We start from the raw sequence: 24,978 nt of genomic DNA, 5'->3' as shown, positions 1-24,978 counted from the left end.
GTAGCGAATTTTATTAAAAAAATTGGGAAAAATTTAAACAACGTTAAATTAACACTTTTGAATAACAACAAAGGTTCTACGAGTCAGTAGGAAGTATATCTTGTTTACTATTATGAATTTTTTTGTGTTTGTTAATGAAGAAAGTGTTTACACACTGACATATGGCTTTATAACAATAGTTTATTTAGTTAAAAATAAGAGTTGTTTGCTGCGTAAAATCACTAAATGCCATCAGATCTGAAGATTGAAAATTTTTAGGCTATTTTGTTATATTTATGACTTATCGCGTTTCAAGTGTTTTTGACTAATTAAGGGCTTTTGAATAATCAAATAAAGCGTAGCGAATTTTTTTAAAAAAATTGGGAAAAGTTTAAACAGCGTTAAATTAACACTTTTGAATAACAACAAAGATTCTACGTAAGTCAATAGGAAGTATATCTGTTTACTGTTATGAATTTTTTTGTGTTTGTTAATGAAGAAAGTGTTTACACACTGACATATGGCTTTATAACAATAATTTAATTAGTGAAAAATAAGAGTTGTTTGCTGCGTAAAAGCACCAAATGCCATCAGATCTGAAGATGGAAAATTTTTAGGCTAGTTTGATTATATTTATGACTTATCGCGTTTCAAGTGTTTTTGACTAATTAAGGGCTTTTGAGTAATCAAATAAAGCGTAGCGAATTTTATTTAAAAAAAATTGGAAAAAGTTTAAACAACGTTAAATTAACACTTTTGAATAACAACAAAGATTCTACGTAAGTCAATAGGAAGTATATCTTGTTTACTGTTATGAATTTTTTTTGTTTGTTAATGAAGGAAGTATATACACACTGACATATGTATTTATAACAATAGTTTATTTAGTTAAAAATAAGAGTTGTTTGCTGCGTAAAATCACCAAATGCCATCAGATCTGAAGATGGAAAATTTTTAGGCTAGTTTGATTATATTTATGACTTATGGTGTTTCAAGTCTTTTTGACTAATTAAGGGCTTTTGAGTAATCAAATAAAGCGTAGCGAATTTTATTTAAAAAAAATTGGAAAAAGTTTAAACAACGTTAAATTAACACTTTTGAATAACAACAAAGGTTCTACGAGTCAGTAGGAAGTATATCTTGTTTACTATTATGAATTTTTTTGTGTTTGTTAATGAAGAAAGTGTTTACACACTGACATATGGCTTTATAACAATAGTTTATTTAATTAAAAATAAGAGTTGTTTGCTGCGTAAAATCACTAAATGCCATCAGATCTGAAGATTGAAAATTTTTAGGCTATTTTGTTATATTTATGACTTATCGCGTTTCAAGTGTTTTTGACTAATTAAGGGCTTTTGAATAATCAAATAAAGCGTAGCGAATTTTTTTAAAAAAATTGGGAAAAGTTTAAACAGCGTTAAATTAACACTTTTGAATAACAACAAAGATTCTACGTAAGTCAATAGGAAGTATATCTGTTTACTGTTATGAATTTTTTTGTGTTTTTTAATGAAGAAAGTGTTTACACACTGACATATGGCTTTATAACAATAATTTAATTAGTGAAAAATAAGAGTTGTTTGCTGCGTAAAATCACCAAATGCCATCAGATCTGAAGATGGAAAATTTTTAGGCTAGTTTGATTATATTTATGACTTATGGTGTTTCAAGTGTTTTTGACTAATTAAGGGCTTTTGAGTAATCAAATAAAGCGTAGCGAATTTTATTTAAAAAAAATTGGAAAAAGTTTAAACAGCGTTAAATTAACACTTTTGAATAACAACAAAGATTCTACGTAAGTCAATAGGAAGTATATCTGTTTACTGTTATGAATTTTTTTGTGTTTGTTAATGAAGAAAGTGTTTACACACTGACATATGGCTTTATAACAATAATTTAATTAGTGAAAAATAAGAGTTGTTTGCTGCGTAAAATCACCAAATGCCATCAGATCTGAAGATGGAAAATTTTTAGGCTAGTTTGATTATATTTATGACTTATGGCGTTTCAAGTGTTTTTGACTGATTAAGGGCTTTTGAATAATCAAATAAAGCGTAGCGAATTTTATTAAAAAAATTGGGAAAAGTTTAAACAACGTTAAATTAAAACTTTTGAATAACAACAAAGATTCTACGTGAGTCAATAGGAAGTATATCTTGTTTACTGTTATGAATTTTTTTTTGTTTGTTAATGAAGAAAGTGTTTACACACTGACATATTGCTTTATAACAATAGTCACTAAATGCCATCAGATCTGAAGATGGAAAATTTTTAGGCTAGTTTGATTATATTTATGACTTATGGCGTCTCAAGTGTTTTTGACTAATTAAGGGCTTTAGAATAATTAAATAAAGCGTAGCGAATTTTATTAAAAAAATTGGGAAAAGTTTAAACAACGTTAAATTAACACTTTTGAATAACAACAAAGATTCTACGTAAGTCAATAGGAAGTATATCTTGTTTACTCTTGTGAATTTTTTTGTGTTTGTTAATGAAGAAAGTGTTTACACACTGACATATGCCTTTATAACAATAGTTTATTTAGTTAAAAATAAGAGTTGTTTGCTGCGTAAAATCACTAAATGCCATCAGATCTGAAGATTGAACATTTTTAGGCTATTTTGATTATATTTATGACTTATGGCGTTTCAGGCGTTTTTGACTAATTAAGGGCTTTTGAATAATAAAATAAAGCGCAACGAAATTTATTAAAAAATTTGGGAAAAGTTTAAACAACGGTAAATTAACACTTTTGAATAATAACAAAGATTCTACGTATGTAAATAGGAAAAAATTTGGTAACTGTTATGAATTTTTTTTGTTTGTTAATAAGGAAAGTGTTTACACACTGACATATGGCTTTATAACAATAATTTAATTAGTGAAAAATAAGAGTTGTTTGCTGCGTAAAATCACCAAATGCCATCAGATCTGAAGATGGAAAATTTTTAGGCTAGTTTGATTATATTTATGACTTATGGTGTTTCAAGTGTTTTTGACTAATTAAGGGCTTTTGAATAATCAAATAAAGCGTAGCGAATTTTATTTAAAAAAAATTGGAAAAAGTTTAAACAACGTGAAATTAACACTTTTGAATAACAACAAAGATTCTACGTAAGTCAATAGGAAGTATATCTTGTTTACTGTTATGAATTTTTTTTGTTTGTTCATGAAGAAAGTGTTTACACACTGACATATTGCTTTATAACAATAGTCACTAAATGTCATCAGATCTGAAGATGGAAAATTTTTAGGCTAGTTTGATTATATTTATGACTTATGGCGTTTCAAAAGTTTTTGACTAATTAAGGGCTTTAGAATAATAAAATAAAGCGTAGCGAATTTTTTAAAAAAATTGTGAAAAGTTTAAACTACGTTAAATTAACACTTTTGAATAACAATAAAGATTCTACGTAATTAGGAAGTATATCTTGTTTAGTGTTATGCATTTTTTTGTGTTTGTTAATGAAGAAAGTGTTTACACACTGACATATGGCTTTATAACAATAGTTTATTAGTTAAAAATAAGAGTTGTTTGCTGCGTAAAATCACTAAATGCCATCAGATCTGAAGATGGAAAATTTTTAGGCTATTTTGATTATATTTATGACTTATGGCGTTTCAAGTGTTTAAGGGCTTTTGAATAATCAAACAAAGCGTAGCGAATTTTATTAAAAAAATTGGGAAAAGTTTAAACAACGTTAAATTAACACTTTTGAATAACAACAAAGATTCTATGTAAGCGTAGCGAATTTTATTAAAAAAATTGGGAAAAGTTTAAACAACGTTAAATTAACACTTTTGAATAACAAAAAAGATTCTACGTAAGCGTAGCGAATTTTATTAAAAAAATTGGGAAAAATTTAAACAACGTTAAATTAACACTTTTGAATAACAACAAAGATTCTACGAGTCAGTAGGAAGTATATCTTGTTTACTATTATGAATTTTTTTGTGTTTGTTAATGAAGAAGGTGTTTACACACTAACATATGGCTTTATAACAATAGTTTATTTAGTTAAAAATAAGAGTTGTTTGCTGCGTAAAATCACTAAATGCCATCAGATCTGAAGATTGAAAATTTTTAGGCTATTTTGATTATATTTATGACTTATCGCGTTTCAAGTGTTTTTGACTAATTAAGGGCTTTTGAATAATCAAATAAAGCGTAGCGAATTTTTTTAAAAAAATTGGGAAAAGTTTAAACAGCGTTAAATTAACACTTTTGAATAACAACAAAGATTCTACGTAAGTCAATAGGAAGTATATCTGTTTACTGTTATGAATTTTTTTGTGTTTGTTAATGAAGAAAGTGTTTACACACTGACATATGGTTTTATAACAATAGTTTATTTAGTTAAAAATAAGAGTTGTTTGCTGCGTAAAATCACTAAATGCCATCAGATCTGAAGATGGAAAATTTTCAAGCTAGCTTGATTATATTTATGACTTATGGCGTTTCAAGTGTTTTTGACTAATTAAGGGGTTTTGAATAATCAAATAAGGTGTAGCGAATTTTGTTTTTGTTGTGTAGCGAATTTTATTAAAAAAATTGGGATAATTTAAACAACGTTAAATTAACACTTTTGAATAACAACAAAGATTCTACGTGAGTCAATAGAAAGTATATCTTGTTTACTGTTATGAATTTTTTTTGTTTGTTAATGAAGAAAGTGTTTACATACTGACATATGTCTTTATAACAATATTTTATTTAGTTAAAAATAAGAATTGTTTGCTGCGTAAAATCCCCAAATGCCATCAGAACTGAAGATGGAAAATTTTTAGGCTAGTTTGATTATATTTCTGACTTATGGCGTTTGAAATGTTTTTGACTAATTAAGGACTTTTGAATAATCAAATAAAACGTAGCGAATTTTAATTAACACTTTTGAATAATAACAAAGATTCTACGTATGTAAATAGGACAAAATTTGGTTATTGTTATGAATTTTTTTTGTTTGTTAATGAGGAAAGTGTTTACACACTGACATATGGCTTTATAACAATAGTTTAATTAGTTAAAAATAAGAGTTGTTTGCTGTGTAAAATCACTACGCGCCATCAGATCTGAAGATGGAAAATTTTTGGGCTAGTTTGATTATATTTATGACTTATGGTATTTCAAGTGTTTTTGACTAATTAGGGCTTTTGAATAATCAAACAAAGCGTAGCGAATTTTATTTAAAAAAAATTGGAAAAAGTTTAAAAAACGTTAAATTAACACTTTTGAATAACAACAAAGATTCTACGTAAGTCAATAGTCTTGTTTACTGTTATGAATTTTTTTTTTGTTTGGTAATGAAGAAAGTATTTACACACTGACATATGGCTTTATAACAATAGTTTATTTAGTTAAAAATATTAGTTGTTTGCTGCGTAAAATCACTAAATGCCATCAGATCTGAAGATGGAAAATTTTTAGGCTAGTTTGATTATATATATGACTTATGGCGTTTCAAGTGTTTTTGACTAATTAAGGGCTTTTGAATAATCAAATAAAGCGTAGCGAATTTTATTAAAAAAATTGGAAAAAGTTTAAACAACATTAAATAACACTTTTGAATAACAACAAAGTTTCTGCGTGAGTCAATAGGAAGTATATCTTGTTTACTGTTATGAATTTTTTTGTGTTTGTTAATGAAGAAAGTGTTTACACACTGACATATGGTTTTATAACAATAGTTTATTTAGTTAAAAATAAGAGTTGTTTGCTGCGTAAAATCACTAAATGCCATCAGATCTGAAGATGGAAAATTTTCAAGCTAGCTTGATTATATTTATGACTTATGGCGTTTCAAGTGTTTTTGACTAATTAAGGGGTTTTGAATAATCAAATAAGGTGTAGCGAATTTTGTTTTTGTTGTGTAGCGAATTTTATTAAAAAAATTGGGATAATTTAAACAACGTTAAATTAACACTTTTGAATAACAACAAAGATTCTACGTGAGTCAATAGAAAGTATGCATTGCAGTTTGATTATATTTATGACTTATGGCGTTTCAAGTGTTTTTGACTAATTGAAGACTTTTGAATAATCAAATGAAGCGTAACGAATTTTATTAAAAAAATTGGAAAAGGTTAAACAACGTTAAATTAACACTTTTGAATAACAACAAAGATTCTACGTAAGTCAATAGGAAGTATATCTTGTTTACTGTTATGAGTTTTTTTGTTTGTTTATGAAGAAAGTGTTTACACACTGACATATGGCTTTATAACAATAGTTTATTTAGTTAAAAATAAGAGTTGTTTGTTGCGTAAAATCTCTAAATGCCATCAGATCTGAAGATGGAAAATTTTTTGGCTATTTTGATTTTATTTATGACTTATGGCGTTTCAAGTGTTTTTAACTAATTAAGTGCTTTTGAATAATCAAATAAAGCGTAGCGAATTTTATTTAAAAAATTGGGAAAAGTTTAAACAACGTTAAATTAACAATTTTGAATAACAACAAAGATTCTACGTGAGTCAATAGGAAGTATATCATGTTTACTGTTATGAATTTTTTTTGTTTGTTAATGAAGAAAGTGTTTACACACTGACATATGGCTTTATAACAATAGCTTATTTAGTTAAAAATAAGAGTTGTTTGCTGCGTAAAATCTCTAAATGCCATCAGATCTGAAGATGGAAAATTTTTAGGCTAGTTTGATTATATTTATGACTTATAGCGTTTCAAGTGTTTTTGACTAATTAAATGCTTTTGAATAATTAAATAAAGCGTAGCGAATTTTATTAAAAAAATTGGGAAAAGTTTAAACAACGTTAAATTAACACTTTTGAATAACAACAAAGATTCTACGTAAGTCAATAGGAAGTATATCTTGTTTACTGTTATGGGTTTTTTTGTTTGTTTATGAAGAAAGTGTTTACACACTGACATATGGCTTTATAACAATAGCTTATTTAGTTAAAAATAAGAGTTGTTTGCTGCGTAAAATCACTAAATGCCAACAGATATGAAGATGGAAAATTTTTAGGCTATTTTGATTTTATTTATGACTTATGGCGTTTCAAGTGTCTTTGACTAATTAAGGGCTTTTGAATAATCAAATAAAGCGTAGCGAATTTTATTAAAAAAATTGGTAAAAGTTTAAAAAACGTTAAATTAACACTTTTGAATAACAACAAAGATTCTACGTGAGTCAATAGGAAGTATATCATGTTTACTGTTATGAATTTTTTATGTTTGTTAATGAAGAAAGTGTTTACACACTGACATATGGCTTTATAACAATAGTCACTAAATGCCATCAGATCTGAAGATGGAAAATTTTTAGGCTAGTTTGATTATATTTATGACTTATAGCGTTTCAAGTGTTTTTGACTAATTAAATGCTTTTGAATAATTAAATAAAGCGTAGCGAATTTTATTAAAAAAATTGGGAAAAGTTTAAACAACGTTAAATTAACACTTTTGAATAACAACAAAGACTCTACGTAAGTCAATAGGAAGTATATCTTGTTTACTGTTATGGGTTTTTTTGTTTGTTTATGAAGAAAGTGTTTACACACTGACATATGGCTTTATAACAATAGCTTATTTAGTTAAAAATAAGAGTTGTTTGCTGCGTAAAATCACTAAATGCCAACAGATATGAAGATGGAAAATTTTTAGGCTATTTTGATTTTATTTATGACTTATGGCGTTTCAAGTGTTTTTGACTAATTAAGGGCTTTTGAATAATCAAATACAGCGTAGCGAATTTGATTAAAAAATTTGCGAAACGTTTAAACAACGTTAAATTAACACTTTTGAATAACAACAAAGATTCTACGTATGTCAATAGGAAAAAATTTGGTTACTGTTATGAATTTTTTTTGTTTGTTAATGAGGAAAGTGCTTACACACTGACATATGGCTTTATAACAATAATTTAATTAGTGAAAAATAAGAATTGTTTGCTGCGTAAAATCACCAAATGCCATCAGATCTGAAGATGGAAAATTTTTAGGCTAGTTTGATTATATTTATGACTTATGGTGTTTCAAGTGTTTTTGACTAATTAAGGGCTTTTGAGTAATCAAATAAAGCGTAGCGAATTTTATTTTAAAAAAATTGGAAAAAGTTTAAACAACGTTAAATTAACACTTTTGAATAACAACAAAGATTCTACGTAAGTCAATAGGAAGTATATCTTGTTTACTGTTATGAATTTTTTTTGTTTGTTAATGAAGGAAGTATATACACACTGACATATGTATTTATAACAATAGTTTATTTAGTTAAAAATAAGAGTTGTTTGCTGCGTAAAATCACTAAATACCATCAGATCTGAAGATGGAAAATTTTTAGGCTAGTTTGATTATATTTATGACTTATGGCGTTTCAAGTGTTTTTGACTGATTAAGGGCTTTTGAATAATCAAATAAAGCGTAGCGAATTTTATTAAAAAAATTGGGAAAAGTTTAAACAACGTTAAATTAACACTTTTGAATAACAACAAAGATTCTACGTGAGTCAATAGGAAGTATATCTTGTTTACTGTTATGAATTTTTTTTTGTTTGTTAATGAAGAAAGTGTTTACACACTGACATATTGCTTTATAACAATAGTCACTAAATGCCATCAGATCTGAAGATGGAAAATTTTTAGGCTAGTGTGATTATATATATGACTTATGGCGTTTCACGTGTTTTTGACTAATTAAGGGCTTTTGAATAATCAAATAAAGCGTAGCGAATTTTATTAAAAAAATTGGGAAAAGTTTAAACAACATTAAATTAACACTTTTGAATAACAACAAAGATTCTTCGTGAGTCAATAGGAAGTATACTTGTTTACTGTTATGAATTTTTTTTTGTTTGTTAATGAAGAAAGTGTTTACACACTGACATATTGTTTTATAACAATAGTCACTAAATGCCATCAGATCTGAAGATGGAAAATTTTTAGGCTAGTTTGATTATATTTATGACTTATGGCGTCTCAAGTGTTTTTGACTAATTAAGGGCTTTAGAATAATCAAATAAAGCGTAGCGAATTTTATTAAGAAAATTGGGAAAAGTTTAAACAACGTTAAATTAACACTTTTGAATAACAACAAAGATTCTACGTAAGTCAATAGGAAGTATATCTTGTTTACTGTTATGATTCTACGTAAGTCAATAGGAAGTATATCTTGTTTACTCTTGTGAATTTTTTTGTGTTTGTTAATGAAGAAAGTGTTTACACACTGACATATGCCTTTATAACAATAGTTTATTTAGTTAAAAATAAAAGTTGTTTGCTGCGTAAAATCACTAAATGCCATCAGATCTGAAGATTGAACATTTTTAGGCTATTTTGATTATATTTATGACTTATGGCGTTTCAGGCGTTTTTGACTAATTAAGGGCTTTTGAATAATAAAATAAAGCGCAACGAAATTTATTAAAAAATTTGGGAAAAGTTTAAACAACGGTAAATTAACACTTTTGAATAATAACAAAGATTCTATGTATGTAAATAGGAAAAAATTTGGTAACTGTTATGAATTTTTTTTGTTTGTTAATAAGGAAAGTGTTTACACACTGACATATGGCTTTATAACAATAATTTAATTAGTGAAAAATAAGAGTTGTTTGCTGCGTAAAATCACCAAATGCCATCAGATCTGAAGATGGAAAATTTTTAGGCTAGTTTGATTATATTTATGACTTATGGTGTTTCAAGTGTTTTTGACTAATTAAGGGCTTTTGAATAATCAAATAAAGCGTAGCGAATTTTATTTAAAAAAAATTGGAAAAAGTTTAAACAACGTGAAATTAACACTTTTGAATAACAACAAAGATTCTACGTAAGTCAATAGGAAGTATATCTTGTTTACTGTTATGAATTTTTTTTTGTTTGTTAATGAAGAAAGTATTTACACACTGACATATGGCTTTATAACAATAGTTTATTTAGTTAAAACTAAGAGTTGTTTGCTGCGTAAAATCACTAAATGCCATCAGATCTGAAGATGGAAAATTTTTAGGCTAGTTTGATTATATTTATGACTTATGGCGTTTCAAGTGTTTTTGACTGATTAAGGGCTTTTGAATAATCAAATAAAGCGTAGCGAATTTTATTAAAAAAATTGGGAAAAGTTTAAACAACGTTAAATTAACACTTTTGAATAACAACAAAGATCCTACGTGAGTCAATAGGAAGTATATCTTGTTTACTGTTATGAATTTTTTTTGTTTGTTCATGAAGAAAGTGTTTACACACTGACATATTGCTTTATAACAATAGTCACTAAATGTCATCAGATCTGAAGATGGAAAATTTTTAGGCTAGTTTGAATATATTTATGACTTATGGCGTTTCAAAAGTTTTTGACTAATTAAGGGCTTTAGAATAATAAAATAAAGCGTAGCGAATTTTTTAAAAAAATTGTGAAAAGTTTAAACTACGTTAAATTAACACTTTTGAATAACAATAAAGATTCTACGTAATTAGGAAGTATATCTTGTTTAGTGTTATGAATGTTTTTGTGTTTGTTAATGAAGAAAGTGTTTACACACTGATATATGGCTTTATAACAATAGTTTATTTAGTTAAAAATAAGAGTTGTTTGCTGCGTAAAATCACTAAATGCCATCAGATCTGAAGATGGAAAATTTTTAGGCTATTTTGATTATATTTATGACTTATGGCGTTTCAAGTGTTTAAGGGCTTTTGAATAATCAAACAAAGCGTAGCGAATTTTATTAAAAAAATTGGGAAAAGTTTAAACAACGTTAAATTAACACTTTTGAATAACAACAAAGATTCTACGTAAGCGTAGCGAATTTTATTAAAAAAATTGGGAAAAGTTTAAACAACGTTAAATTAACACTTTTGAATAACAAAAAAGATTCTACGTAAGCGTAGCGAATTTTATTAAAAAAATTGGGAAAAATTTAAACAACGTTAAATTAACACTTTTGAATAACAACAAAGATTCTACGAGTCAGTAGGAAGTATATCTTGTTTACTATTATGAATTTTTTTGTGTTTGTTAATGAAGAAGGTGTTTACACACTGACATATGGCTTTATAACAATAGTTTATTTAGTTAAAAATAAGAGTTGTTTGCTGCGTAAAATCACTAAATGCCATCAGATCTGAAGATTGAAAATTTTTAGGCTATTTTGATTATATTTATGACTTATCGCGTTTCAAGTGTTTTTGACTAATTAAGGGCTTTTGAATAATCAAATAAAGCGTAGCGAATTTTATTAAAAAAATTGGGATAATTTAAACAACGTTAAATTAACACTTTTGAATAACAACAAAGATTCTACGTGAGTCAATAGAAAGTATATCTTGTTTACTGTTATGAATTTTTTTTGTTTGTTAATGAAGAAAGTGTTTACATACTGACATATGTCTTTATAACAATAGTTTATTTAGTTAAAAATAAGAATTGTTTGCTGCGTAAAATCCCCAAATGCCATCAGAACTGAAGATGGAAAATTTTTAGGCTAGTTTGATTATATTTCTGACTTATGGCGTTTGAAATGTTTTTGACTAATTAAGGACTTTTGAATAATCAAATAAAACGTAGCGAATTTTAATTAACACTTTTGAATAATAACAAAGATTCTACGTATGTAAATAGGAAAAAATTTGGTTACTGTTATGAATTTTTTTTGTTTGTTAATGAGGAAAGTGTTTACACACTGACATATGGCTTTATAACAATAGTTTAATTAGTTAAAAATAAGAGTTGTTTGCTGTGTAAAATCACTACGTGCCATCAGATCTGAAGATGGAAAATTTTTAGGCTAGTTTGATTATATATATGACTTATGGCGTTTCAAGTGTTTTTGACTAATTAAGGGCTTTTGAATAATCAAATAAAGCGTAGCGAATTTTATTAAAAAAATTGGGAAAAGTTTAAACAACATTAAATTAACACTTTTGAATAACAACAAAGATTCTGCGTGAGTCAATAGGAAGTATATCTTGTTTACTGTTATGAATTTTTTTTGTTTTTTAATGAAGAAAGTGTTTACACACTGACATATTGCTTTATAACAATAGTCACTAAATGCCATCAGATCTGAAGATGGAAAATTTTTAGGCTAGTTTGATTATTTTTATGACTTATGACGTTTCAAGTGTTTTTGACTAATTAAGGACTTTAGAATAATCAAATAAAGCGTAGCGAATTTTATTAAAAAAATTGAGAAAAGTTTAAACAACGTTAAATTAACACTTTTGAATAACAACAAAAATTCTACGTAAGTCAATAGGAAGTATATCTTGTTTACTGTTATGATTCTACGTAAGTCAATAGGAAGTATATCTTGTTTACTCTTGTGAATTTTTTTGTGTTTGTTAATGAAGAAAGTGTTTACACACTGACATATGCCTTTATAACAATAGTTTATTTAGTTAAAAATAAGAGTTGTTTGCTGTGTAAAATCACTACGTGCCATCAGATCTGAAGATTGCAAATTTTTAGGCTAGTTTGATTATATTTATGACTTATGGCGTTTCAAGTGTTTTTGACTAAATAAGGGCTTTTGAATAATCAAATAAAGCGTAGCGAATTTTATTAAAAAAATTGGGAAAAATTTAAACAACGTTAAATTAACACTTTTGTATAACAACAAAGATTCTGCGTGAGTCAATAGGAAGTATATCTTGTTTACTGTTATGAATTTTTTTTGTTTGTTAATGAAGAAAGTGTTTACACACTGACATATTGCTTTATAACAATAGTCACTAAATGCCATCAGATCTGAAGATGGAAAATTTTTAGGCTAGTTTGATTATTTTTATGACTTATGGCGTTTCAAGTGTTTTTGACTAATTAAGGACTTTAGAATAATCAAATAAAGCGTAGCGAATTTTATTAAAAAAATTGAGAAAAGTCTAAACAACGTTAAATTAACACTTTTGAATAACAACAAAAATTCTACGTAAGTCAATAGGAAGTATATCTTGTTTACTGTTATGATTCTACGTAAGTCAATAGGAAGTATATCTTGTTTACTCTTGTGAATTTTTTTGTGTTTGTTAATGAAGAAAGTGTTTACACACTGACATATGCCTTTATAACAATAGTTTATTTAGTTAAAAATAAGAGTTGTTTGCTGTGTAAAATCACTACGTGCCATCAGATCTGAAGATTGCAAATTTTTAGGCTAGTTTGATTATATTTATGACTTATGGCGTTTCAAGTGTTTTTGACTAATTAAGGGCTTTTGAATAATCAAATAAAGCGTAGCGAATTTTATTAAAAAAATTGGGAAAAATTTAAACAACGTTAAATTAACACTTTTGAATAACAACAAAGATTCTACGTGAGTCAATAGGAAGTATATCTTGTTTACTATTATGAATTTTTTTGTGTTTGTTAATGAAGAAAGTGTTTACACACTGACATATGGCTTTATAACAATAGTTTATTTAGTTAAAAATAAGAGCTGTTTGCTGCGTAAAATCACTAAATGCCATCAGATCTGAAGATGGAAAATATTTAGGCTATTTTGATTATATTTACGACTTATGGCGTTTCAAGTGTTTTTGACTAATTAAGGGCTTTTTAATAATCAAATAAAGCGTAGCGAATTTTATTAAAAAAATTGGGAAAAGTTTAAACAACGTTAAATTAACACTTTTGAATAACAACAAAGATTCTACGTTAGTCAATAGGAAGTATATCATGTTTACTGTTATGAATTTTTTTTGTTTGTTAATGAAGAAAGTGTTTACACACTGACATATGGCTTTATAACAATAGTCACTAAATTCCATCAGATCTGAAGATGGAAAATTTTTAGGCTAATTTGATATTATTTATGACTTATGGCGTTTCAAGTGTTTTTGACTAATTAAGGGCTTTTGAATAATCAAATAAAGCGTAGCTAATTTTATTAAAAAATTTGGGAAATGTTTAAACAACGTTAAACTAACACTTTTGAATAACAACAAAGATTATACGTAAGTCAATAGGAAGTATATCTTGTTTACTGTTATGAATTTTTTTGTTTGTTAATAAGGAAAGTGTTTACACACTGACATATGGCTATATAACAATAGTTTATTTAGTTAAAAATAAGAGTTGTTTGCTGCGTAAAATCACTAAATGCCATCTGATCTGGAGATGGAAATTTTTTAGGCTAATTTGATAATATTTATGACTTATGGTGTTTCAAGTGTGTTTGACTAATTAAGGGCTTTTGAATAATCAAATAAAGCATAGCGAATTTTATTAAAAAATTTGGGAAAATTTTAAACAACGTTAAATTAACACTTTTGAATAACAACAAAGATTCTACGTATGTCAATAGGAAGTATGTCTTGTTTACTGTTATGAATATTTTTGTTTGTTAATGAAGAAAGTGTTTACACACTGACAAATGGCTTTATAACAATATTTTATTTAGTTAAAAATAAGAGTTTTTTGCTGCGTAAAATCTCTAAATGCCATCAGATCTGAAGATGGAAAATGTTTAGGCTAGTTTGATTATATTTATGAATTATGGCGTTTCAAGTGTTTTTGACTATTTAAGGGCTTTAGAATAATCAAATAAAGCGTAGCAAATTTTATTAAAAAAATTGGGAAAAGTTTAAACAACGTTAAATTGACACTTTTGAATAACAACAAAGATTCTACGTAAGTCAATAGGAAGTATATCTTGTTTATTGTTATGAATTTTTTTGTGTTTGTTAATGAATAAAGTGTTTACACACTGACATATGGCTTTATAACTATAGTTTATTTAGTTAAAAATAAGAGTTTTTTGCTGCGTAAAATCTCTAAATGCCATCAGATCTGAAGATGGAAAATGTTTAGGCTAGTTTGATTATATTTATGAATTATGGCGTTTCAAGTGTTTTTGACTAATTAAGGGCTTTAGAATAATCAAATAAAGCGTAGCAAATTTTATTAAAAAAATTGGGAAAAGTTTAAACAACGTTAAATTGACACTTTTGAATAACAACAAAGATTCTACGTAAGTCAATAGGAAGTATATCTTGTTTATTGTTATGAATTTTTTTGTGTTTGTTAATGAATAAAGTGTTTTCACACTGACATATGGCTTTATAACTATAGTTTATTTAGTTAAAAATAAGAGTTGTTTGCTGCGTAAAATCACTAAATGCCATCAGATCTGAAGATGAAAAATTTCTAGGCTATTTTGATTATATTTATGACTTATGGCGTTTCAAGTGTTTAAGGGCTTTTGAATAATCAAATAAAGCGTAGCGCTTTTTATTAAAATAATTGGGAAAAGTTTAAACAACGTTAAATTAACACTTTTGAATAACAACAAAGATTCTACGTAAGTCAGTAGGAAGTATATATTGTTTACTATTATGAATTTTTTTGTGTTTGTTAATGAAGAAAGTGTTTACACACTGACATATGGCTTTATAACAATAGTCACTAAATGTCATCAGATCTGAAGATGGAAAATTTTTAGGCTAGTTTGATTATATTTATGACTTATGGCGTTTCAAAAGTTTTTGACTATTTAAGGGCTTTAGAATAATAAAATAAAGCGTGGCGAATTTTTAAAAAAAAATTGGGAAAAGTTTAAACTACGTTAAATTAACACTTTTGAATAACAACAAAGATTCTACGTAAGCGTAGCGAATTTTATTAAAAAAATTGGGAAAAGTTTAAACAACGTTAAATTAACACTTTTGAATAACAAAAAAGATTCTACGTAAGCGTAGCGAATTTTATTAAAAAATTTGGGAAAAGTTTAAACAACGTTAAATTAACACTTTTGAATAACAACAAAGATTCTACGAGTCAGTAGGAAGTATATCTTGTTTACTATTATGAATTTTTTTGTGTTTGTTAATGAAGAAAGTGTTTACACACTGACATATGGCTTTATAACAATAGTCTATTTATTTAGAGGTTTTCCGGTCAATTTTATATTAATTTAAATTTTTTGAGTTAGGCTCTTTTGACCATTAACTGTGAAGTGCAAATAAAATAATTTTTTCCACTTTTCCAACCCAACGTTTCGCTAGACTTCCTAGCATCATCTGGGGTGATCTATTTATTTAAAAAACAACAAAAAATAAACAACCGTGAAAAACAATAATAAGCCTTATATAAGACACTTATTAACAAAGTTACGTGTAACAACATTAAAAACAAGAAGAAACAACACTTACACAATATGTTTAGTTAGGATCTAAAAATTAAAAAATATTGTACCATCACCGTTTGGTATCATCGTCATACTAAATTATAATTATAAACATAAAAGGTAAGCTGCTGCAATGTTGTGTGTGTCTTCTTTTTTGTTTACCGTATTTTCTCTTTTTTCTAGTATTCGCAAACTCTCTAATGTGTATCGCGTTCTCCCATATTTGTTGCGGTCTATTATCTTTGTGTTTGCTAGATCAGCTTCGTGGCCACTTGCCGTGATGTGTTGTGATATGGCCGTTGCACTTCTCTTTTTGTTTATATCGCTTTCGTGCTCTTTTAGTCTGACGCCGAGGGTTCGTTTCGTGGTTCCAATGTATACCCTGTTGCAGCTTTCACCTTCTTTACCTTGACATGTTACTTCATATATTATATTATGTTGTTCGAGTTTGTCGATCGGGCTTTTTGTTCGCGTAAATATATTCGCTAGTGTGGAGTTGGATTTGTATGCTAGGGCTATGTTTTGGTTATTTTTTGTTACTGCTTCGCTAAATGTACTAAAACAAAAACATAATATCGAAGTAAAATTTATAGTAAAATATGTTGACGATATTCTCACAATAGTAAAACGTAAAGACGTTGAATTAATACAAGAAAACTTAAATAGTTATCACAACAAAATAAAATTCACTACTGAGATGGAGAATGATAACAGCATCCCCTATCTGGACGTCAGAATATTTAAAAACCAAAATAATGGAAGTCTGTCCTTTGATTGGTTCACAAAGCCCCTAGCATCTGGTCGTCTTATAAATTTTCATTCTTGCCAACCAATGAAATATAAAATAAATACGGCGAAAAATTTAATAAACAAGGTATTAACCATAAGCGACCAACAATACTGGAACAAAAACCTGCAAAAAATACACGAAATATTAAAAAACAATGGCTATCCACACGCCCTAATTAAAAATCTAACAGAACAAGGAATAAGAGAAACAAGCACGACACGAAACGAAAGAACAATACGTAAAGAAAATCGAATTAAGCAATATTTCGGGGTAACCTATATTCCCAAACTATCTCAAAACATCAGCAAAGCAGTAACAAAAAATAACCAAAACATAGCCCTAGCATACAAATCCAACTCCACACTAGCGAATATATTTACGCGAACAAAAAGCCCGATCGACAAACTCGAACAACATAATATAATATATGAAGTAACATGTCAAGGTAAAGAAGATGAAAGCTGCAACAGGGTATACATTGGAACCACGAAACGAACCCTCGGCGTCAGACTAAAAGAGCACGAAAGCGATATAAACAAAAAGAGAAGTGCAACGGCCTTATCACAACACATCACGGCAAGTGGCCACGAAGCTGATCTAGCAAACACAAAGATAATAGACCGCAACAAATATGGGAGAACGCGATACACATTAGAGAGTTTGCGAATACTAGAAAAAAGAGAAAATACGGTAAACAAAAAAGAAGACACACAAAACATTGCAGCAGCTTACCTTTTATGTTTATAATTATAATTTAATATGACGATGATACCAAACGGTGATGGTACAATATTTTTTAATTTTTAGATCCTAACTAAACATATTGTGTAAGTGTTGTTTCTTCTTGTTTTTAATGTTGTTACACGTAAATTTGTTAATAAGTGTCTTATATAAGGCTTATTATGGTTTTTCACGGTTGTTTATTATACTCAGTTGAGCAGAGCTCACAGAGTATATTAAGTTTGATTGGATAACGGTTGGTTGTACATATATAAAGGAATCGAGATAGATATAGACTTCCATATATCAAAATAATCAGGATCGAAAAAAAATTTGATTGAGCCATGTCCGTCCGTCCGTCCGTCCGTCCGTCCGTCCGTCCGTCCGTCCGTCCGTCCGTCCGTCCGTCCGTTAACACGATAACTTGAGTAAATTTTGAGGTATCTTGATGAAATTTGGTATGTAGGTTCCTGAGCACTCATCTCAGATCGCTATTTAAAATGAACGATATCGGACTATAACCACGCCCACTTTTTCGATATCGAAAATTTCGAAAAACCGAAAAAGTGCGATAACTCATTACAAAAGACAGATAAAGCGACGAAACTTAGTAGATGGGTTGACGTTATCACGCAGAATAGAAAATTAGTAAGATTTTGGACAATGGGCGTGGCACCGCCCACTTTTAGAAGAAGGTAATTTAAAAGTTTTGCAAGCTGTAATTTGGCAGTCGTTGAAGATATCATGATGAAATTTGCCAGGAACGTTACTACTATTACTCTATATGTGCTAAATAAAAATTAGCAAAATTTGATGAAGAACACGCCCACTTTTTAAAAAAAAATTTTTTTAAATTCAAATTTTAACAAAAAATTTAATATCTTTACTGTATATAAGTAAATTAAGTCAAAATTCTACTCCAGTAATGATATGATGCAACAAAATACAAAAATAAAAGAAAATTTCAAAATGGGCGTGGCTCCGCCCATTTTCATTTAGTTTGTCTAGAATACTTTTATTGCCATAAGTCGAACAAAAATTTACCAATCCTTCTCAAATTTGGTAGGAGCATAGATTCTATGACGGTAACTGTTCTCTGTGAAAATGGGCGAAATCGGTGGAAGCCACGCCCAGTTTTTATACACAGTCCACCGTCTGTCCTTCCGCTCTGCCATTAACACAATAACTTGAGCAAAATCCGATATATCTTTACTAAACGTACTTACCTGAGCTCACTTTTTCTTGGTATAAAAAATGGGCGAAATCTGACCATAACCACGCCCACTTTATCGATATCGAAAATTGCGAAAAATGAAAAAAATGCCATAATTCTATACCAAATACGAAAAAAGGGATGAAACATGGTAACTGGATTGGTTTATTGACGCAAAATATAACTTTGGAAAAAACTTTGTAAAATGGGTGTGACACCTACCATATTAAGTAGAAGAAAATGAAAAAGTTCTACAAGGCGAAATCAACAGCCCTTGGAATCTTGGCAGGAATACTGTTAGTGGTATTGCATATATAAATAAATTAGCAGTACCCGACAGATGATTTTCTGGATCACCTGGTCCACATTTTGGTCGATATCGCGAGAACGCCTTCACATATACATCTAAGGGCCACTCGCTTTTAAAACCCTCATTAATACCTTTAATTTGATATCCATATCATACAAAAACATATCAGGGTCACCCCTGTCCCACCCTAATGGCGATATCTTGAAAAGGCGTCCACCTATAGACCTAATGCCCCCTCCATCTTAAAATGCTCAGTAACACCTTTCGTTTGATACCCATATCGTACAAACATTCTAGAGTCACCCCTGGCCCACCCTAATGGCGATATCTCGAAAAGGCGTCCACCTATAGACCTAGTGTCCACTCCCTCTTAAAATGCTCAGTAACACCTTTCGTTTGATACCCATATCGTACAAACATTCTAGAGTCACCCCTGGCCCACCCTAATGGCGATATCTCGAAAAGGCGTCCACCTATAGACCTAATGCCCACTCCCTCTTAAAATGCTCAGTAACAGCTTTCGTTTGATACCCATATCGTACAAACATTCTAGAGTCACACCTGGCCCACCCTAATGCCGATATTTCGAAAAGGCGTCCACCTATAGAACTAAGGATTACTCCCTTTTAAAATACTCATTACCACCTTTCATTTGATACCCATATCGTACAAACACATTCTAGAGTCACCCTGGCCCACCCTAATGGCGATATCTCGAAAAGGCGTCCACCTATAGACCTAATGTCCACTCCCTCTTAAAATGCTCAGTAACACCTTTCGTTTGATACCCATATCGTACAAATATTCTAGAGTCACCCCTGGCCCACCCTAATGGCGATATCTCGAAAAGGCGTCCACCTATAGACCTAATGTCCACTCCCTCTTAAAATGATCAGTAACACCTTTCGTTTGATACCCATATCGTACAAACATTCTAGAGTCACCCCTGTCCCACCCTAATGGCGATATCTCGAAAAGGCGTCCACCTATAGACCTAATGCCCACTCCCTCTTAAAATGCTCAGTAACACCTTTCGTTTGATACCCATATCGTACAAACATTCTAGAGTCACACCTGGCCCACCCTAATGGCGATATCTCGAAAAGGCGTCCACCTATAGAACTAAGGATTACTCCCTTTTAAAATACTCATTACCACCTTTCATTTGATACCCATATCGTACAAACACATTCTAGAGTCACCCTGGCCCACCCTAATGGCGATATCTCGAAAAGGCGTCCACCTATAAACCTAATGCCCACTCCCTCTTAAAATGCTCAGTAACACCTTTCGTTTGATACCCATACCGTACAAACATTCTAGAGTCACCCTTGGTCCAGCTTTATGGCGATATCTCGAAAAGGCGTCCACCTATAGAACTAAGGATTACTCCCTTTTAAAATACTGATTACCACCTTTCATTTGATACCCATATCGTACAAACACATTCTAGAGTCACCCTGGCCCACCCTAATGGCGATATCTCGAAAAGGCGTCCACCTATAGACCTAATGCCCACTCCCTCTTAAAATGCTCAGTAACACCTTTCGTTTGATACCCATATCGTACAAACATTCTAGAGTCACCCTTGGTCCACCTTTATGGCGATATCTCGAAAAGGCGTCCACCTATAGAACTAAGGATTACTCCCTTTTAAAATACTCCTTACCACCTTTCATTTGATACCCATATCGTACAAACACATTCTAGAGTCACCCCTGGCCCACCCTAATGGCGATATCTCGAAAAGGCGTCCACCTATAGACCTAATGCCCACTCCCTCTTAAAATGCTCAGTAACACCTTTCGTTTGATACCCATATCGTACAAACATTCTAGAGTCACCCCTGGCCCACCCTAATGACGATATCTCGAAAAGGCGTCCACCTATATACCTCATGCCCACTCCCTCTTAAAATGCTCAGTAACACCTTTCGTTTGATACCCATACCGTACAAACATTCTAGAGTCACCCCTGGCCCACCCTAATGGCGATATCTCGAAAAGGCGTCCACCTATAGACCTAATGCCCACTCCCTCTTAAAATGCTCAGTTACACCTTTCATTTGATTCCCATATCGTACAAACACATTCTAGAGACACCCCTGGTCCACTTTTATGGCGATATCTCGAAACGGCGTCCACCTATGGAACTAAGGATCACTCCTGTTCAAAATACTCATTAACAGCTTTCATTTGATACCCATATCGTACAAACACATTATAGAATCACCCCTGGTCCACCTTAATGGGGACATCTCGAAAAGGCGTCCACCGATAGACCTAAGGCCCACTCCCTCTTAAAATGCTCAGTAACACCTTTCATTTGATACCCATATCGTACAAACAAATTCTAGAGTCAGCCCTGGTCTACCTTTATGGCGATATCCCTAAATGGCGTTCATCCATAGAACTATGGCCTACTCTCTCTTAAAATACTCTTTAATACCTTTCATTTGATACACATGTTATACAACCACATTCCAGGGTTACCCCAGATTGATTTTCCTTATTTTGTCTCCATAGCTCTCAACTGAGTATGTTATGTTCGGTTACACCCGAACTTAGCCTTCCTTACTTGTTTTTTGTTGTTTTTTAAATAAATAGATCACCCCTGATGATGCTAGGAAGTCTAGCGAAACGTTGGGTTGGAAAAGTGGAATAAATTATTTTATTTGCACTTCACAGTTAATGGTCAAAAGAGCCTAACTCAAAAAATTTAAATTAAAATAGTTTATTTAGTTAAAAATAAGAGTTGTTTGCTGCGTAAAATCACTAAATGCCATCAGATCTGAAGATTGAAAATTTTTAGGCTATTTTGATTATATTTATGACTTATCGCGTTTCAAGTGTTTTTGACTAATTAAGGGCTTTTGAATAATCAAATAAAGCGTAGCGAATTTTTTTAAAAAAATTGGGAAAAGTTTAAACAGCGTTAAATTAACACTTTTGAATAACAACAAAGATTCTACTTAAGTCAATAGGAAGTATATCTGTTTACTGTTATGAATTTTTTTGTGTTTGTTAATGAAGAAAGTGTTTACACACTGACATATGGTTTTATAACAATAGTTTATTTAGTTAAAAATAAGAGTTGTTTGCTGCGTAAAATCACTAAATGCCATCAGATCTGAAGATGGAAAATTTTCAAGCTAGCTTGATTATATTTATGACTTATGGCGTTTCAAGTGTTTTTGACTAATTAAGGGATTTTGAATAATCAAATAAGGTGTAGCGAATTTTATTAAAAAAATTGGGAAAAGTTTAAACAACATTAAATTAACACTTTTGAATAACAACAAAGATTCTGCGTGAGTCAATAGGAAGTATATCTTGTTTACTGTTATGAATTTTTTTTGTTTGTTAATGAAGAAAGTGTTTACACACTGACATATGGCTTTATAACAATAGTCACTAAATGCCATCAGATCTGAAGATGGAAAATTTTTAGGCTAGTTTGATTATTTTTATGACTTATGGCGTTTCAAGTGTTTTTGACTAATTAAGGACTTTAGAATAATCAAATAAAGCGTAGCGAATTTTATTAAAAAAATTGAGAAAAGTTTAAACAACGTTAAATTAACACTTTTGAATAACAACAAAAATTCTACGTAAGTCAATAGGAAGTATATCTTGTTTACTGTTATGATTCTACGTAAGTCAATAGGAAGTATATCTTGTTTACTCTTGTGAATTTTTTTGTGTTTGTTAATGAGGAAAGTGTTTACACACTGACATATGGCTTTATAACAATAGTTTAATTAGTTAAAAATAAGAGTTGTTTGCTGTGTAAAATCACTACGTGCCATCAGATCTGAAGATGGAAAATTTTTAGGCTAGTTTGATTATATTTATGACTTATGGTATTTCAAGTGTTTTTGACTAATTAAGGGCTTTTGAATAATCAAACAAAGCGTAGCGAATTTTATTTAAAAAAATTGGAAAAAGTTTAAAAAACGTTAAATTAACACTTTTGAATAACAACAAAGATTCTACGTGATTCAATAGGAAGTATATCTTGTTTACTGTTATGAATTTTTTTTTTTTTTGTTAATGAAGAAAGTGTTTACACACTGGCATATGGCTTTATAACAATAGTCACTAAATGCCATCAGATCTGAAGATGGAAAATTTTTAGGCTAATTTTTAGTGTTTTTGACTAATTAAGGGCTTTTGAATAATCAAATAAAGCGTAGCGAATTTTATTAAAAAAATTGGGAAAAGTTTAAACAACGCTAAATTAACACTTTTGAATAACAACAAAGATTCTACGTAAGTAAATAGGAAGTATATCTTGTTTACTATTATGAATTTTTTTGTGTTTGTTAATGAAGAAAGTGTTTACACACTGACATATGGCTTTATAACAATAGTTTATTTAGTTAAAAATAAGAGTTGTTTGCTGCGTAAAATCACTAAATGCCATCAGATCTGAAGATGGACTATATTTAGGCTATTTTGATTATATTTACGACTTATGGCGTTTCAAGTGTTTTTGACTAATTAAGGGCTTTTGAATAATCAAATAAAGCGTAGCGAATTTTATTAAAAAAATTGGGAAAAGTTTAAACAACGTTAAATTAACACTTTTGAATAACAACAAAGATTCTACGTGAGTCAATAGGAAGTATATCATGTTTACTGTTATGAATTTTTTTTGTATGTTAATGAAGAAAGTGTTTACACACTGACATATGGCTTTATAACAATAGTCACTAAATTCCATCAGATCTGAAGATGGAAAATTTTTAGGCTAATTTGATATTATTTATGACTTATGGCGTTTCAAGTGTTTTTGACTAATTAAGGGCTTTTGAATAATCAAATAAAGCGTAGCTAATTTTATTAAAAAATTTGGGAAATGTTTAAACAACGTTAAACTAACACTTTTGAATAACAACAAAGATTATACGCAAGTCAGTAGGAAGTATATCTTCTTTACTGTTATGAATTTTTTTGTTTGTTAATGAAGAAAGTGTTTACACACTGACAAATGGCTTTATAACAATAGTTTATTTAGATAAAAATAAGAGTTGTTTGCTGCGTAAAATCTCTAAATGCCATCAGATCTAAATTTGGAAAATATTTAGGCTATTTTGATTATATTTATGACTTATGGCGTTTCAGGTGTTTTTGACCAATTAAGGGCTTTTTAATAATCAAATAAAGCGTAACGAAATTTATTAAAAAATTTTGGAAAATTTAAACAACGTTAAATTAACACTCTTGAATAACAACAAAGATTCTACGTAAGTCAACAGGAAGTATGTCTTGTTTACTGTTATGAATTTTTTTGTTTGTTAATGAAGAAAGTGTTTACACACTGACATATGCCTTTATAACAATAGTTTATTTAGTTAAAAATAAGAGTTGTTTGCTGTGTAAAATCAATATGCCATCAGATCTGAAGATGGAAAATGTTTAGGCTAGTTTGATTATATTTATGAATTATGGCGTTTCAAGTGTTTTTGACTAATTAAGGGCTTTAGAATAATCAAATAAAGCGTAGCAAATTTTATTATAAAAACTGGGAAAAGTTTAAACAACGTTAAATTAACACTTTTGAATAACAACAAAGATTCTACGTAAGTCAATAGGAAGTATATCTTGTTTATTGTTATGAATTTTTTTGTGTTTGTTAATGAATAAAGTGTTTAGACACTGACATATGGCTTTATAACTATAGTTTATTTAGTTAAAAATAAGAGTTGTTTGCTGCGTAAAACCACTAAATGCCACCAGATCTGAAGATGGAAAATTGATAATATTTATGACTTATGTCGTTTCAAGTGTTTTTGACTAATTAAGGGCTTTTGAATAATTAAATAAAGAGTAACGAAATTTATTAAAAATTTTTGGAAAATTTAAACAACGTTAAATTAACAC

The sequence above is a fragment of the Eurosta solidaginis genome, chromosome 5, assembly GCF_040869045.1.
Source record: "Eurosta solidaginis isolate ZX-2024a chromosome 5, ASM4086904v1, whole genome shotgun sequence".
Classification (NCBI taxonomy): Eukaryota; Metazoa; Arthropoda; class Insecta; order Diptera; family Tephritidae; genus Eurosta; species Eurosta solidaginis.
The sequence above is the reverse complement of the archived record's forward strand: the minus strand, read 5'-3'. Positions refer to the sequence as shown.